This window comes from Pongo abelii, chromosome 1 (genome assembly GCF_028885655.2).
Source record: "Pongo abelii isolate AG06213 chromosome 1, NHGRI_mPonAbe1-v2.0_pri, whole genome shotgun sequence".
Classification (NCBI taxonomy): Eukaryota; Metazoa; Chordata; class Mammalia; order Primates; family Hominidae; genus Pongo; species Pongo abelii.
In genome coordinates this window covers 109,828,089-109,843,757 of record NC_071985.2, presented here as the reverse complement: position 1 = coordinate 109,843,757, position 15,669 = coordinate 109,828,089, and the positions used below count along the sequence as shown (strand labels likewise).

The window sequence follows — 15,669 nt, the reverse complement described above, 5'->3', positions numbered from 1 at the left end:
TGTCACAGGAACACTAGGATTCAGTTACCCATGGCCTGAGGTTTGGTACACATTTAATGCAATCAGTAATCAATCAATCATTTGAGTTGGTTGCAGACCCTTTCCTTTAATGAGGAAAAACTGTGATGGGGGTGCAAAGTTTCCATGTTTAGGAAAGATTGGCCTTGTCCTTAAGGATATTACATTGATTGGATTTCTCTCAACCTCCTTTAGTTGTGTTTACCATTATTAAAATTAAGTGACATTCACTTGGATGAAGTGGTAATAAAAACAAGTTGTGAGAATTTCTAGTGATTTTTGATCCCAAGCCTTGTATCACTGCTGGGCCTTCATGTGTGTACTGGAAAACAAAACATATACAATTATTGCACTGGTTTGAAGATTTTAATGGTGAAAGCAACCTAATCAGTAATCAGTACTGTATCTAGAAACCAGTCTTGGAAATATGTGATTATGCTCTTTTAAAATAGCTGAAAAGAAGGCCGGGTGTTCTGGCTCATTCCTATAATCCCAGCACTTTGAGAGGTCAAGGTGGGCAGATCACTGAAGGCCAAGAGTTCGAGGCCAGAAGCCTGGCCAACATGACAAAACACTGTCTTCACTAAAAACACAAAAATCAGCTGGGCATGGTGGTGCACACTTGTAATTCCAGTTACTCAGGAGGCTGAGGCAGGATAATCCCTTGAACGCAGGACTCGAAGGTGGAGGTTGCAGTCAGCTGAGATCCTGCCACTGTACCCCAACCTGGGTGACAGAGGGAGATTCTGTCTCAAAATAAATTAATAAACAAAATAGCTGAAAAGAAATGACTGTGTGTTTATTCTCACTTTGTTCTTGTTTTGTTGTATAGTATTTAAATAAAAGAAGATTATTTATCCTCATACTGAATTTCCAAAACTGATATTTGCACTTAACATTTTGTTAAATTATGGAGAGAAAATTTAATTCTCTTACTTTGAAAAGTTTGGCATAGGTTCTATCACATTTTTGATGCTTTCAATCACAGTTCTGTCATTAGAATGCTGGCAACTAGTTACATGCAAGGAGTATCCTAACCACTTTAATACAACGGTTTGAAGTGCTTCAGGCAGTAATTACTGGACACCAAATCACAGTATTTTTATTGGTGACATGTTAGAGAGAAATAGAACTTTCTGCAGTACAAATGTCCTATTAACTAATCCTTGTGCTATTAGCTTACAGGGCTTTGTCTCCTGGGTCTGAAGAAGGCACCTATTCCTGCTAAATTTTGAATATTGACACCATTCAATGCCTCATCTTCAGACCCTGGGGAAGATGACAATCAAAATGAACTGCTTTCATGAGAAAGGGAACCAGAAATTGAAACCATTCAATCCCTCTAAGCCCAACAATCCCACCTGCCCCCTTTTCCACCTCATGCCCCCTCTTCCTCCTCATGCCCCCTCTTCCTCCTCATGCCCCCTCTTCCTCCTCGTGCCCCCTCTTCCTCCTCGTGCCCCCTCTTCCTCCTCGTGCCCCCTCTTCCTCCTCGTGCCCCCTCTTCCTCCTCGTGCCCCCTCTTCCTCCTCATGCCCCCTCTTCCTCTGGACAGAAGAGGTGGGCACATGAGAATTGTGAGGCTGGAGCTTGAGGGATAAGTCTAGTTCAGAGACTTTCTTTTCTTTCTCTTTTCTTTTTTTTTCTTCCCTTCCTTCCTTCCTTTTTTCTTTCTTTCTTTCTTTTTTTTTTTTTTTTTGCATTTTTGGTAGACACAATGTTTCACCATATTGCCCAGGCTAGCCTCTAACTCCTAAGTTCAAGTGATCCACCCACCCTGGCCTCTCAAATTCAGAGATTTTCTATAAATTAGACATTACAGTCAGAAGCACACTGATGCAAGGCCAGCAACTGGGCCCCTGTATCGGAATAATAGGGTTTTCTAGAGCATTCATCTGCTTTTCCATAGAAAAGCATAAAAGGTCATGAGAGGTTTTTGAAACTCTTACCTTATGGTCAAACTGATTATAATTAAATTTGTGTATAAGGTTTTATTAAAATTATCTTTAACATTTTAATACACCACACAAAGGAAAAATTTAGTTTTCTTTTTTGATCAAAATGTTTGTGTAATACTAATAATAGATAAAATATTTTTGTTTACCTTTTGGCTAAATGATTGACTATTCTAAGGTGACCTGTGATCATATTTTGTGATATCAAGTGTCTCAAAACTTTGATATCTGGCAAATTTTCTAAGAGTAAAATTTCTAAATTCAGCCCTTTGGACCTCAAATTAAATTTTTGGATATTAGGTTCTTGAAGTTCAAGACAGATATATTAGGCTTCTTAGGCTTATTTGTTATGTAGAATTATGCACGAAGCCTTGTCAAATCTGAGGTGGTGTTTCACTTCCTTTGGGTTCTATTGACACAGATGTGTTGTTAATGTGTGTTCCAGGATTGTATAACATTCCTAGAGTTCTGCTATGCTGTCAGTAATAATTATGATTATTATGTTAAATTGTTGAGTGCCACAGAAGCAACAGAATTCCCTTGTCAACTGTGTCTATAACTATGGCTGTCTTAAGGCTTTTGTCATCCACAATTGTTGTTTTGCTTTCATTCTTCTCAAAAAGTGACTTATAATCAGTTACAATCCAGGCCTTGGTTTTTTGGGAAAGTCCATGAAAAGGACTCTTGGATGCAGGTTTCTGATAACTTTGGAGATCGTGCCATTGAGCTAAAGAGAAAATTTCCAGGGCACTAATAGAAAGCCTGATGTGTTCATAGAGATTGCTAGCACATTATGAAGCAGAGCAGGAGATGATTGCGTGGAATAAACTAACAGAGGACTAAAATAAGTTTTTATGGCCTTTGTTTGTTTGTTTGAAACATTGTTTATTCTTCAGAGTCTGGAGAACTTTTTTCCTTTTGAGCTATTTATAGCCTGCAACAATTGAGTAGAACTGTCTTCTAAACAGAATTTGAGGCATATTTTCTCTCTCTGTTGGATTTCTCCAGAATTTGTAAACTGAATATTTTTAACTCATGACAATGTGTTTGTTTGCATAAGTTCAGTAAGATTCTGTTTTCTTTTATGACCTGACACATGTGGAGGAATTGGTCATTTTCCCAGGGCTTTGCCTGAAATGGTGTTGTAAAATGTTCCAGCAAAGCCCTTTTAGGAGAGTACATATGAACAAGGATTCTTGCTGCACTTTGTGTGGGTAATCAGGCCAAGTATATGGGACTGAAGCTTCTTTTCCAGGTAGGTTGGTCCTGCTGTGTTTTGTCTTTAGTTGAAATGGGGAACTGGAGGGAGGAAGATTGTGTTTCAGGAGAAACTATGGTATTAGATGAACGTTTGATTCCTGGGTGGCCATGCGGTCACCCATGGTGTGGAGCTGCTCAGGATGCCCCTTCTCCACATGACAAAGCCAGAAAGATGCATGACCAGATTCCCCATGATTGAGGAACTGACAAATAGAAAGTGGGGACTGAAATCGACCCAATAGTCCCACAGACAGTGCTTTTGGATAGATGCAGAAATGGACCCTTCTAGTCTTAAAGCTTGAAACTTACATTTGTTTTATCTGAGTTCATTCCTCAGGAAAGGACCCTCAGCCTCTCAAAAAGCATCATAGACTTGAAACTCAGCAGATGACAGCATCCAGACAATGAGATGTCAGATCCCTCACTCATCATGAGTGCTTCCTCACCCCTCCCTAGTTCCTCTTTTCCCACCCACAGTCACATTTCTTCCCTGCTAAATAAATCCCTCACTTTAGTTGATCAGGGATATTGATTTGAGACTGATCTCCCATCTCCTCAGCTGCAGCACCCAATTAAAGCTTTGTTCCTTGGCAATACTCAACGTCTGAATGATTGGCTTCCTGTGAGCTGAGCAGCAGGGCCTAGACCAAACTCCTGGGCTTTCAGTAACGATACATGTACACTTTTAAAAACCTCAATTAATGGGTCATGAGATATTGAGAAATTGGAATGGCCTCAACTTGGCCAATTCTGAGAAAACACGCTGTGCTTAAATGTCAGGGCCCTGCTTCCTGACCTCGACAGTATATGGTTGATTTTGAGTCATAGCAGATGAGTGTGGCCTGGTTTAGTGTTTTATAGAAATATAAAACATGGCTGATTGCATTCATTTTAAATCCAAAAAAAATTTCCATTTCTGGTGAGAAAATTTTGTTAAAACCAACCAAACAAACAAACAAACATAGAAGTATATGAACAAGACAATGAAGGATTCCCTGCTTCCCAATTTCATTTGATTGCTGTCTTCTGTTATATACTACAGGGAGGAAAGGGGCAAGGTGCCCAGGAAGTCCCATGTCCTGTTTTGACAATCATCTGGCCTCCTTGGGCAAACAGAAAACAGGGAAAGCATCAAGAAAATAACAGAAATTTTGCAGAAATTTCATCTCCAGTCTGGGCGCAGGGGCTCACACCTGTAATCCCAGTGCTTTGGGAGGCCAAGGTGGGCAAATCACTTGAGGTCAAGAGTTCAAGACCAGCCTGGCCAACATGGCAAAACCTCATCTCTACTAAATATACAAAATTTAACCAGGCATGGTGTCCCACGCTTGTAATCCCAGACACTGGGGATTACAGTCACTTGAACCCAGCAGACGGAGGTTGCACTGAGGGGAGATCGCCCACTGCCACTGCACTGCACTCCAGCCTGAGCAACAGAAGGAGACTCTGTCTCAATGCAAAGAAAAAAAGAAAGAAAGAAAGAAAGAAGAGGGGAGGGAGAGAGAAAGAGGAAGGAAGGAAGGAAGGGAGGGAGGGAGGGAGGGAAGACAGAGAAAGAAAGAGAGAAAGAAAGGAAGAGAGAGAGAAAGAAAGAAGGAAAGGAAGGCAGGAAGAGGAAAGAAAGAAAGAAAGAAAAAGAAAGAAAGAAAGAAAGAAAGAAAGAAAGAAAGAAAGAAAGAAAAAAGAAAAGAAAAGAGGAAGAAAGGAAGAAAGACATTTTTCACCTCGGCACAGGAAACTCTATGACCGAGGCTTCAGGGGCTCTTCTCTGGCCCTAAACTCGCAGAGGATTTCTGCCTCATTTTCCGAGGTGCAAATGAAATGATAGAAGTCGATCAAAGGAGAAGGCAGAGAGAAAGCAAGAAGGATGGCTCCTTCCTGCAGGTCCACCTTCCTCGAGTGTTGCTTGTGGGATAATAGAAATGCCTTGACATGAGTGGGTGGGAACTATTGCTACTTATTAGGAATTCAGAGCCTCCAGCAAATTCCCATTGTGAGGTTCCATGGTGTAATGGTAAGCACTCTGGACTCTGAATCCAGCGATCCGAGTTCGAGTCTCGGTGGAACCTTTCTGTTTAATTAGGACGGCAATGCCCTGTTTTACTCCCTAAAAGGAATGGGGATTCCGCTGACGTTCAGAAGCTCTTCGCGGCGGGCCTCCGTGTCCCTTCTGCTCCCGCTGTCTGAGCCTCGCGATGTACCCCGCGCTCCTCATCCCCTCTTCAGTGTTCGGGGTCCCAGAAACCGAGTTCTCACAGTGGTCCAGACCACAGGGAAATCGCCGAATCATCCAATCGGGGTCACCGAGCCTGGAGGGTCCGCTTTCAGGGCCAGCCTCCTGGCACCCAGCAATCGGAGGCCCGGACCCCCCCGCCAGGGACCCGGCGACCCAGCAAGTCCTCACCCCCTCTCAGGGCGGCCCTGGGCCTCGGGGTGAGAGGTCTTCTCCACTAAAAATGCTGCCGCCCCTCAATCCTCGACCCCGAGATTCCTTTCAACCGGGAAATCTCGTAATGGCACCCATTGTCATTTTGGTAAGTAAACGGTGGCGTGAGAAATTCTGATGGGGTTAGCTCAGTCATTGGAGATTGTGTCTCAGTTTAGGATCGATGGTTGGAGACCTAACTTGGGAGTAGCACTGCTTTATTCACGTGGTCCAACCAATTCCGAATGTTAATTTATTCTGTTCTTCATATTCAGATTTTTATGCCGAATTTCTAGCTCCTACGTCTCTATTGAGGGCCCTAAAAGTCGCTGTTTCACTAAGCTTTGGAACCTGACTCCGGGAAATTTCATTCTTTCTTCCCAAGATCTCAGCCGGAAAGAGAGATCCGCGCGGGCTGGGAGCGCGGGTTCTGATCCTCGGCCGCCCTGGCCGAGCTCCCGCAGGACCACCGGGAGGAGGAGCCTCAGCAGCTCTGAGGGGCGAGTCTCTGACGGTGGGGCTCCCCCTTGTCCCGTCAGGACCCTGCCCCAAGGAGAAGACGCCTTAGGACGCTACCAGAGTTAAAAATGTTTTCTCCTGCTCTTCAGAGCACTCGGGATGAGGTTCCTGATGGGTCTTGGGAGCGAACTAAGATGTCACTCCAGGCGCTCAGGACCATCACTCTGATTTTCATATTTTGGGGCTGAGAGTGGTTACGAAGGACTGAAAAACGCCGCAGTCTTTGAGGGGCTCAGTTTGGAGGACAAGCTGGGGGAGAGGGGGTGGTGAGAGGACACCTTGGCTCCTTGAAGTGGACTGTCAGGTAAGGAAACACAAACTCCGTTTCCCCTTGCAGGCTGGACTGCGGGGCCTGGGATGGAAAATTGGACAGTCAAAGAGTAACAGTATTTATGTAGAGGTTGGCTGCATTCATTAAAAATTGTTATCCCTACAGATAAGTGTACGAAGGGACCAGGGCACTGCTGTTCACCACCAGCTTTGCAGCATATGTAACTTTGATAACAGAGTATGGTGCATAAAAAATTCATTCCTGTTTACAAAGAATTGATCACAACCAGTTACAGGTTTCTTTGTTCTTTCTCCACTTCCACTGCTTCACTTGACTAGCCTTACAGGAAAAAAAAATCATCTGTCAATATGATATTGTTTCAGTAGATCCTCAGTCCACCCGTTCCCCACCACCTGAAAGTAGCTGGAACAACAGGTGTGCATCACTTGCTGGGCTAATTTTTGTATTTTTAGTAAAGACGGGGTTTTACCATTTTGGCCAGGTAGCTCTCCAACTTCAGAACTCAAGTGATCTGCCTGCCTGGGCCTCCCTGCACCTCCCTGCTGGGATTACAGGCATGAGCCACCCCACTTGGCCATCATTTGTATTTTGAATTTAAATATTTTGTAATCATCACTCTTCAAAGATTCTGGGTTTTGTTGCATGTGCATGATGGGATTCAGGACATGCTACTCCAAAATATAACATCTTGAGGTATCAAATATTTTATGCTAAAGGAATTTGAGTAAACAGCAGAAGCAGGAAGGTCACTGTCACCCTCCCCCTGCCCTTCTTCCCTGAAGTCGATTGTAAGATTCTTATGTGAGAGGTGCTCTCTCTGTACCCAGAGGAAAGGTGCATCCTGGAGTGTGAAGACACAGGGACACAGAGAAGAGCCTGAACACAGAGGCCTGGCTACTAGCTACACAGAGGCCAGTTTGTTACTGTTAGATCATACTTTCACTGTCTTATCATACTTCTCCATGACTATCCATTCTTCAACAAAACTACTGTTAAAAAACAAACAAGCAAAAAACTGAGGTTTAGCTGTTCCCATGGGCCTTCATTTTCTTTCGAAGGCGTCCCTGTCATGTAAAATTTACATTAAGTAAATACGTCTGCTCTTCTCTTGTTAGTCTGTGTTTTCCTGTAAGGGTCTCAGCAGTGAACCTAGGCTGGGTGAGGAAAAGTCATATTTTCTCTGCTACATGTACAAATGTCTTCCACTGTAAAAGTATAAAAATTTTATTGGGGCAGATTTGAAGCAAGAAATTGAATCATTATTCCCCTTTGGATGAGCTGAACAGATGAGCTAATAAACTCCCAGTTACCCCCACATAGAAATACTTCTCTAGCTTATTCCCTGAAGCTCCTTGAGGGTCAACCCTGCTGGAGATTGAGGGGCCTTCCTGGGATCTCCCAGCCCAGGAGGTTACTGCTGGTGAGAGGATTACTGCAGTCTCCCTGGGAGGGTGCACGGCCACTGGAAAGTATCACTGCTGTAACTTCCATACAACTGGTTTTCATCACATCTGCTCTTTGTGCAGTGTTGCAGGCAAAATACAAGAGCTAACATGCACATGAGTAACACATGCACATCATCAACTGTGCAATCACAAAGTGCCACATGTCACGCAGAGTTGATGAGTGTGTGTATGTTTACTCATTTAGTCCTTACCTCAGGCAGAGGTCACACCATCACCTTCATCTTCCATATGAGAAAACTGAGATGCACAAAGACGTTAAGTGAGTTGCCCAGGGTCACTCAGCCAAAAAAGGAGGATTTGAAAGTGGGAATTTGAAGTGAAGGCAGCCTATCTCCAGAAGACATTCTCAGAACCACTGTGTTTCTACTGCTCCTAACAAAACCACCCTTGCAAAGATTATGACAGTGAGAAAAACCTGACATAGGAAAACTATGACTGTGAAAGAAATCTGACCTAACTGACTGCATCTTGCTTCTAACCTCTGAGCTGCCTTTGTCCATTCCTGGGCATAGGCCAGGCTAACTATGAGAAGAGTTTAGTTCCAAGTCTAAGTCTGAAACAGAGATGATTGCCCATTTCTGAGACAAACCCTTTCCTTTCTTGGGGATCAGACCTCCTTAGCAAAGCTAACAAAGCAGGTACGAGATTGGAAATTATGGCTCAGGAGCCATGCAGCCAGAAGCCACATGATTCCTAAGCTCCCCAACTGTGCCTTTATATAACAGTATTAGTGTCAAACCTAAGATTTGACAGGGTGTTCAAGGTATTTTTCAGACCCTGCCTTAGGATGGACTAGCTGGCACACCCAGACCTGTAAACTGGCTCATCTGGTCCTGTGGCCCTCACCCAGGGACTGACTCAGTGCATTCAACAAGCTCTGACACTGTGATTTCATCCCCAACCCAACCAATCAGCTTTGCCCATTTCCTAGCCTCCTGCCTGCCAAACTATCCAACAAACAAACAAACAAACAAACAAACAAAAAAACCCTAGTCTCTGAATTTGTGGGGAGGCAGATTTGAGTAATAATAAACCCCTGTCCTGGTCCCTCAGCTGCCACTGCATTGATTACATTCTTTCTCTATTGTAGAAAGCCTGCTGTTCTCAGCTGCATTGGCTTTTCTGGGCAACTAGCAAGATAAACCTAGCGGGCAGTTACACCAATAAAAGATAAACACAAATGGTAAGCATGCTTGAAAAGAAATGTAAGTCTGTATATTTCTTTTGAAGAAACACAAAAGGAGGAGGAATGATAAGACAGGCAATACACTGTCCTAAATATTTTCATGATTCTCCTGCCTCCCCCATTTCCTTCTTATCTCAACGACTGCTCCCCAGAAAACTTCAACTTTAACATGGTCCTGCCAGAACTGGGTTTGTCCTTCCCTTTACATTTTCCTGTCACCTGCCCCACACCCCTTCCATATCAAATCTGTTCTTTCACTTCCAGGTCATTGAGTTTTTCCATTTAAAAATATGAAAGACACAGAAAGAAGAAGATAATTAGTCACCCATATTAGCATCACCTGGAATTAAGTACTCTTCACATATGTACATATTTTTCTTCCAAACAATTTTAAAGTTACTCTCATTAAAAAAAAAAATTATACATGCTTAGCACAGACCAATACACCAATACAGAAAAAGTACAGATACATAAAATTTCTGATCACCTTAAGTTCAAAATAACTTGTTAACATTAGGGCAAAACTCATCGAGTCATGTTCTTCTGGTATATCTACAGAGAGAATGTATATTTTAGCTAGACTGTCCCCCCTGCCCCACGCACCCATAAAAGAAAAAGTAGAACAATAAAGATATATATATATATGGGAGCTATATATTTTATATATATCCATATATATATATCTATATATATGGGAGCTATATATTTTATATATATCCATATATATATATGCTTTTGTAAAATTGAGGTTAGACTGTATTTTTATTTTACAAATATTCCATTTAATAGTGCACGAATTTAACTGAAGACAGAGACAGAAACACAAACGAAGGAATTCCTGAACTCTCAATCACATTTAAAGAGATACTTTTCTAAAGGAATCTTCTAAAGCTAAACGTACATTAAATTAAGTAGAAGGCATTATGATTTGCAGTGTTTTGTTTTTTTTTTTTTTTTTTTTTGAGATAGAGTCTTGCTCTGTCACCCAGGTTGGAGTGCAGTGGGGCGATCTCGGCTCACTGCAACCTCCGTCTCCCAGGTTCAAGCAATTCTCCTGCCTCAGCCTCCCAAGTAGCTGGGACTACAGGTGCACACCACCACACCCAGCTAATTTTTGTATTTTTAGTAGAGATGGAGTTTCACTATGTTGGCCAGGATGGTCTCGATCTCTTGCCCTTGTGATCCATCCGCCTCAGCCTCCCAAAGTGCTGGGATTACAGGCATCAGCCACTGCGCCCAGCCTTTTTTTTTCTTTTCTTTTCTTTTTTCTTTTATTTACTTTTTTTTTTTTTTTAGCATGGCATCACTCACTCTGTCACCCAGACTGGAGTGTAGTGGCGCCAGCTCAGCTCACTGCAACCTCCACCTCCCAGGTTCAAGAGATTCTCCTGTCTCAGCCTCCTGTGTAGCTGGGATTACAGGCCCTCGCCACCACACCTAGGTAATTTTTTTTTTGTATTTTTAGTAGAGATGAGGTTTCACCATGTTGGCCCGCCGGTTTCAAACTCCTGACCTCAGGTGATCCACCTGCCTCAGCCTCCCAGAGTGCTAGGATTACAGGCGTGAGCCACCGTGCCCAGCCCGCAGCCTGCAGTGGTTTTCTTATTACTTTTTACAATCAAATTGATTAAGACATTGGTTGAATACGGTACAATGCATCCATTTCAAGTTTGATGACATGTCTATTACTCCAAAAGGTTCTTTTGTGCCCTTTGTAGTCAGTCCCCTCGACTCCCTGACCCCAGCAATCAATGGTGTATTTTCTGTCACTATACAGGTTAGTTTCACCTGTTCTAGAAATTCAGCTTGATGGCGCCACACAGGATGCACTCTTTTCATCACTCAGCATGAGGTTTTTGAGATTCACCCATTCTATCTCATGTTTCCATAATTTGTCCCATCTTCCACTGGATTAATATACCACAATAGGTCCATTCACCTCTTGATGCATGTGAACCATTCCCCGTTTCGGGACTATTGTAAACAAAGCTGCTAAGAACAAGTTCTTTTTGTGAATATATGTTTTGTAAATTCCATTTGTCATTCTTTAGTATTAACTTATTTTGTAAAAGGATGTCACCTTCACAAGTGCAAAATTCATTCAAATGTTTTTTTAAAAAAGTTGAGGTCTGAAGCAGAAGTCTACACAATTTTCTTTATTATATTTCATAATTAAGAGGAAGAAACTTTATCTGGGATATTGTTTCCTATCAGCAAATCCTTAATGTAAGTCACACAGGATGCTAGCTGTACTATTAGACTATCTTCTGTAATCTGTGCAATAACTCGAAGAAGTACTTCATGTTATTATTTTCCTGTAACACTTTCCAACTTGAAGTCTAGCAAATTGAAGGACCTGGCCCAAGGTCAAACAGAAGGCAAGTGGCAGAGCCAGGACTGGAAGAAGGCCTTCCCAAAGGCAGACTGAAGCTCACGTCTTTGTCAGAACCTCGGTATTTCTGATGCACCTGGAAGCCAATATCCAAGTCGTTCTCAGCCACTGGATTGGTGGACTGCTTTTGCTCAGAAACTCCTCGATCAGGAATCTCAAGCATACGTTAGTGATGACGGTCTCGAAACAAGGGACATTTCTTAAACATTCTAAAAACCCGTTTGCTCATCGGTAACGCAATGAAAGTTGTTTTCAGTCTTGGTTCATGTATTTTATATTTGAGCAAGGCAATGTCCGCTGCTGAGGTTAGAAGTAAATGGCTCGACTTCATCAAGCTAGCTCAGTCCTTAGGACGTACGGCTTCCACTCGCAGTGTCCTGAACACTGACTGGGCGTCCTGTGCGTTCTAGCCTGTTTTCTTTGGAGCTGCGGGTTTCTGCACTGCACCGGGATCGGGATGGCAGAGGCTTCTCGGGACATGCGGATCTATGAGTGCCGTCCCCAGTGTAGCCACCAGGGGACGCCATAGGCCTTCATGCCGTGGTCCTCCTTGCCTTTTCCGTTTGGGCCAGGTAGTTTCTATTGACCAGGACATTACAGATCAGAAGTGGGTGGGGTCAGAAAACACACCCTGGGAGAGGCTGGCAAAATGCCCAGAACCGCCATCACTAGGCCTGGGTTTTTTTTCTGTAGTGGAATTCTCGTGCTCATGTAGTGCAGGGACAAAACCAGTTAGATACTTCTGGGAGCTAAAAAGAGATGAGCTTACAATGCCATTTGAGAAGGGGTATTAAGGAAACGTCCGAATTTGCCAGGATACTGATGCTTGTCAGGTGCAAAACGCAGGTTGAGAGAGAGCTAAGTATTTTCTGTCCATGATGGTGATAAGCGAGGGCCTGAAGAAAGAGGGACGGGGGAGGACACTGGCGCCAGAGATAGAGGCGGCTTGGGGGTGGGAAGGATGGGTCGGGGTGCTATTTAGAAAGTTGCCTGGCAATGGATGTAGGATGTGGAAGGGAGACATCAAACAAGAAGCTGTCACTTAAATGAAGTCTGAAGAAAGACTAGATATGTAAACGGCAGGAGATAGTGGACCCGGCTGCTCATAAAATTTCCCGCCTTATATTTCAGGGAGGATCGCAGCGCATTTTCGCCAAGACAGGTGAGACTGCGGTTCTGACCTGAGGGTCTCGGGATGAATTGCGTTCGGGCACCTGAGCGCTGGCAGACCCCTTCCCCTCCATAAAGTAAACGTGTTATGTCTACAACCCAACGGGGACACTAAGAGCCCCAAAGGCCCTGCTTTCATCCCAAAGAACAGCGCCGGTCTGCGTAGTTTGTACCTGGCTCTACGAGGTGAGAACACATTCCCCGCTAGCACAGAAATCCTACAAGCTCCTGTGGAAGGCTGCGGTTAGAAGCAGAGGCTGTGTAAAAGATGACTGGGTGCTAGGGAAAAACACGAAGATTTTTACAGAGCGTGAGACCCCAAGACACTGGAGACCATGGACCAATCTCCGCAAAAAGCAGCCTCGTGTTGAAAGGAAGGAGCTGTGCGGCCTTCGCCCTACTTAGTTTGTGTTAAACAGGAACATAACGCCGGATGCTTATTTCTCCCGCAGGAACGACGTATCCCTGTGGGAGAAATAAGTTACTTTCTGTTTCCCTGCCATCTGGCTGTAAGAATAACAGGGCACCACCAAGATTATACACTAATAAAAGCAAGAAGTAGACCTTTGAATACAACCTGCTTTCGCACTGCAAAATTCAGGGAAAGCGTGAACGCAGTCCCCCACTACCACAAATTATGCAGTCGAGTTTCCCACATCTGGGGAAATCTCAGAGAGTCAGCACATCCGGAGTGCAACGGATAAGCCTCGCCCTGGGAAAGCTACCTTCATGATCATGGTATCTCCCCTGCCAGGTAAGTATGAGTTCATATACCTCCGCCCTGCCACAGCTCCATAAGCCTCAACCTTTACACACACGGTCACTTGCCCCGCGCACCCTTCCCCCGCCGCCGCCCATGCCACCCCGAGCCCACCTAGCCCTGACACATAGCTGGGACTCTCACGTCCAACCGGCGGTCCTGGACTTGCTCCGAAAGCAGGAGAAATCCTTCGTGGGAAGCAGCAGCCCCTGAGCTGCCTCATCTACATAGGAATCGCCTTATCCGTGATGTCACCAACAGCCCTTTCCCGGTCCCCGTCTGCTCTTCCGCCCCACCCTCCGCCACTTAGCCGATCAACCAGCTGCGGGAGCCGGCGGAGGAAGTGACGCCTGCCTCTATCTCCTTTCCCTGCCTTCCCCGCCCCTGGTCTTTCCCAAATAAGTAGTTTCTTAGCCTGTGATGCCAAGGACCCCTTTGGCGGCCAGCTGGAGCCTGTGCGCTCTTCTTCAAATAATGTCTTTTAATGCGCAAACTAGAAAGTTTAGGATTACAAAGAAAACCGGTTCTTTTCACATACGGTTATCCTTGTGATACAGCATTCCGCTTGACATTGGAAGTCGTTCAATATCAGAGAGAAACCGTATCTATGAAACTATAGAGGCTGCTCAGATGACTGCAAACCAGCCATCCTTACTTGTTTTATCACTAGGAGTGTTATAAAGACGGTTGTCCAGTTTCATGAATCTTGTAGGGTTTTTTCAAATACAGCAATGTACAAAAATGTGCTGTCCCAGCAGAGCACACTGGACACTCAGGCATGGTGCTGGAGTCGTTTTGTCGTCTCTTCACTGCCTTCTCTAGACCTTAGCGCTTACCTCATGTTAACATTTTATATGCTGCAAAGACAGAAACAAAGTCATCCAAATTTGGCAAAAATATTTTGGGGAAATGTTATTTCAGGTGTTTAACTGATTACTTATAATATGTAGACTACAACACCAAACTCTGACAATACTCCGCAGACTTATTAATGGTTTCCACCCCCATCTCTGCAAATCTGTCAGGCAAGTTTTTCCTGCTCTTTACTTTCATATAAACTGAGTCATACAGTGTGTAGTGGGTTTTTTGGGGGGAGTGTTACTGCCCAACAGGTTCACTTTGCCTGCTGCCTAGACAGAGCCAATTTTTCAACACAGGGGAATTGCAATAAAGAGTTATTTAAAGCCAGCCAGTTATTTAAACAGCTGGCTGTGTGGGAGACCAGACTTTTATTTTTACTCAAATCAGCCTCCTCAAGCATTCTGGGACCAGTTTTTAAGGATAATTTGGTGGATGGGGGCCAGTGAGTTGGGAGTTTTGATTGGTCAGGTCGGAGATGAAATCACAGGGAGCTGAAGCTGTCGTCTTCTGCTGGGTCAGTTCCTGCGTGGGGGTCACAAGACCAGATGAGCCAGGTTATCAGTCTAGCTGGTGCCAGCTGATCCACTGAGTGCAGGGTCGGCAAAATATCTCAAGCACTGATCTTAGGTTTTCCAATAATGATGTGATCTCCAGGAACAATTTGGGGAGGTATAAAATCTTGCAGCCAGAGGCTACATGACTCCTAAACCATAATTTCTAATCTCGTGGCTAATTTGTTAGTCCTGCAAAGGCACTCTAGTCCCCAGGCAGGAAGGGGGATATTATCATTTTTGTTTCACAGCTAAACCGTAAACTAAGTTCCTCCCAAAGTTGTTTCAGTCTGAGCCCAGGAATGAACAAGGACAGCTTGGACGTTACAAAGAAGGTGGAATCAGATCAGATCTCTTCCACCATGACAATTGTCCCAGTTATAATTTTTGCAAAGGCAGTTTCAGAAGCAGAGGCATAGGTTTGACTTCTTTCACTCAGTCTTATGTCTATGAATTTTTCACCTTATTCATATGGTTATTTGTTTCTGTGTGTCTTAAACTTTGTATGAATATACATTAACTTACTTATTCATTTGACTATTGTTGAACATGTTGACCTAAAAGAAAGAGGCTGAAGCATAAAATATAATTTAGAGTTTACTTGAGCCAACATGAAGACAGCTGCCTGGAAGACTCACACCCAAGGAATCTTGGATCTGAGCTCCCTTTGGCCTTTGTCACAAGCAGGATTTTAAAGGTCAAAAGTGGGGACAGACAGTGGGCTGATAGGTGCCTGTCAGGAATTCTCATTGGTTTACAGGAATAACATTGCTTGGTGATTGGCTATATGTTGTTAAGTTATAGGGTATGGGAT

The 15,669-nt window shown here is 43.9% G+C and overlaps 2 non-coding genes across 2 annotated transcripts; one reads left to right on the top strand and one right to left on the bottom strand.

The window, feature by feature from the left end:
* The first annotated feature begins 5,230 nt into the window (after positions 1 to 5,230).
* TRNAQ-CUG (transfer RNA glutamine (anticodon CUG)) lies at positions 5,231 to 5,302 on the top strand. The gene has a single exon. It is a non-coding gene; the product is annotated as a tRNA-Gln (tRNA).
* A 7,978-nt stretch (positions 5,303 to 13,280) lies between these two features.
* On the bottom strand, positions 13,281 to 13,445 carry LOC112130797 (U1 spliceosomal RNA). The gene has a single exon (XR_002913003.2). It is a non-coding gene; the product is annotated as a U1 spliceosomal RNA (small nuclear RNA).
* Positions 13,446 to 15,669: the final 2,224 nt, after the last annotated feature.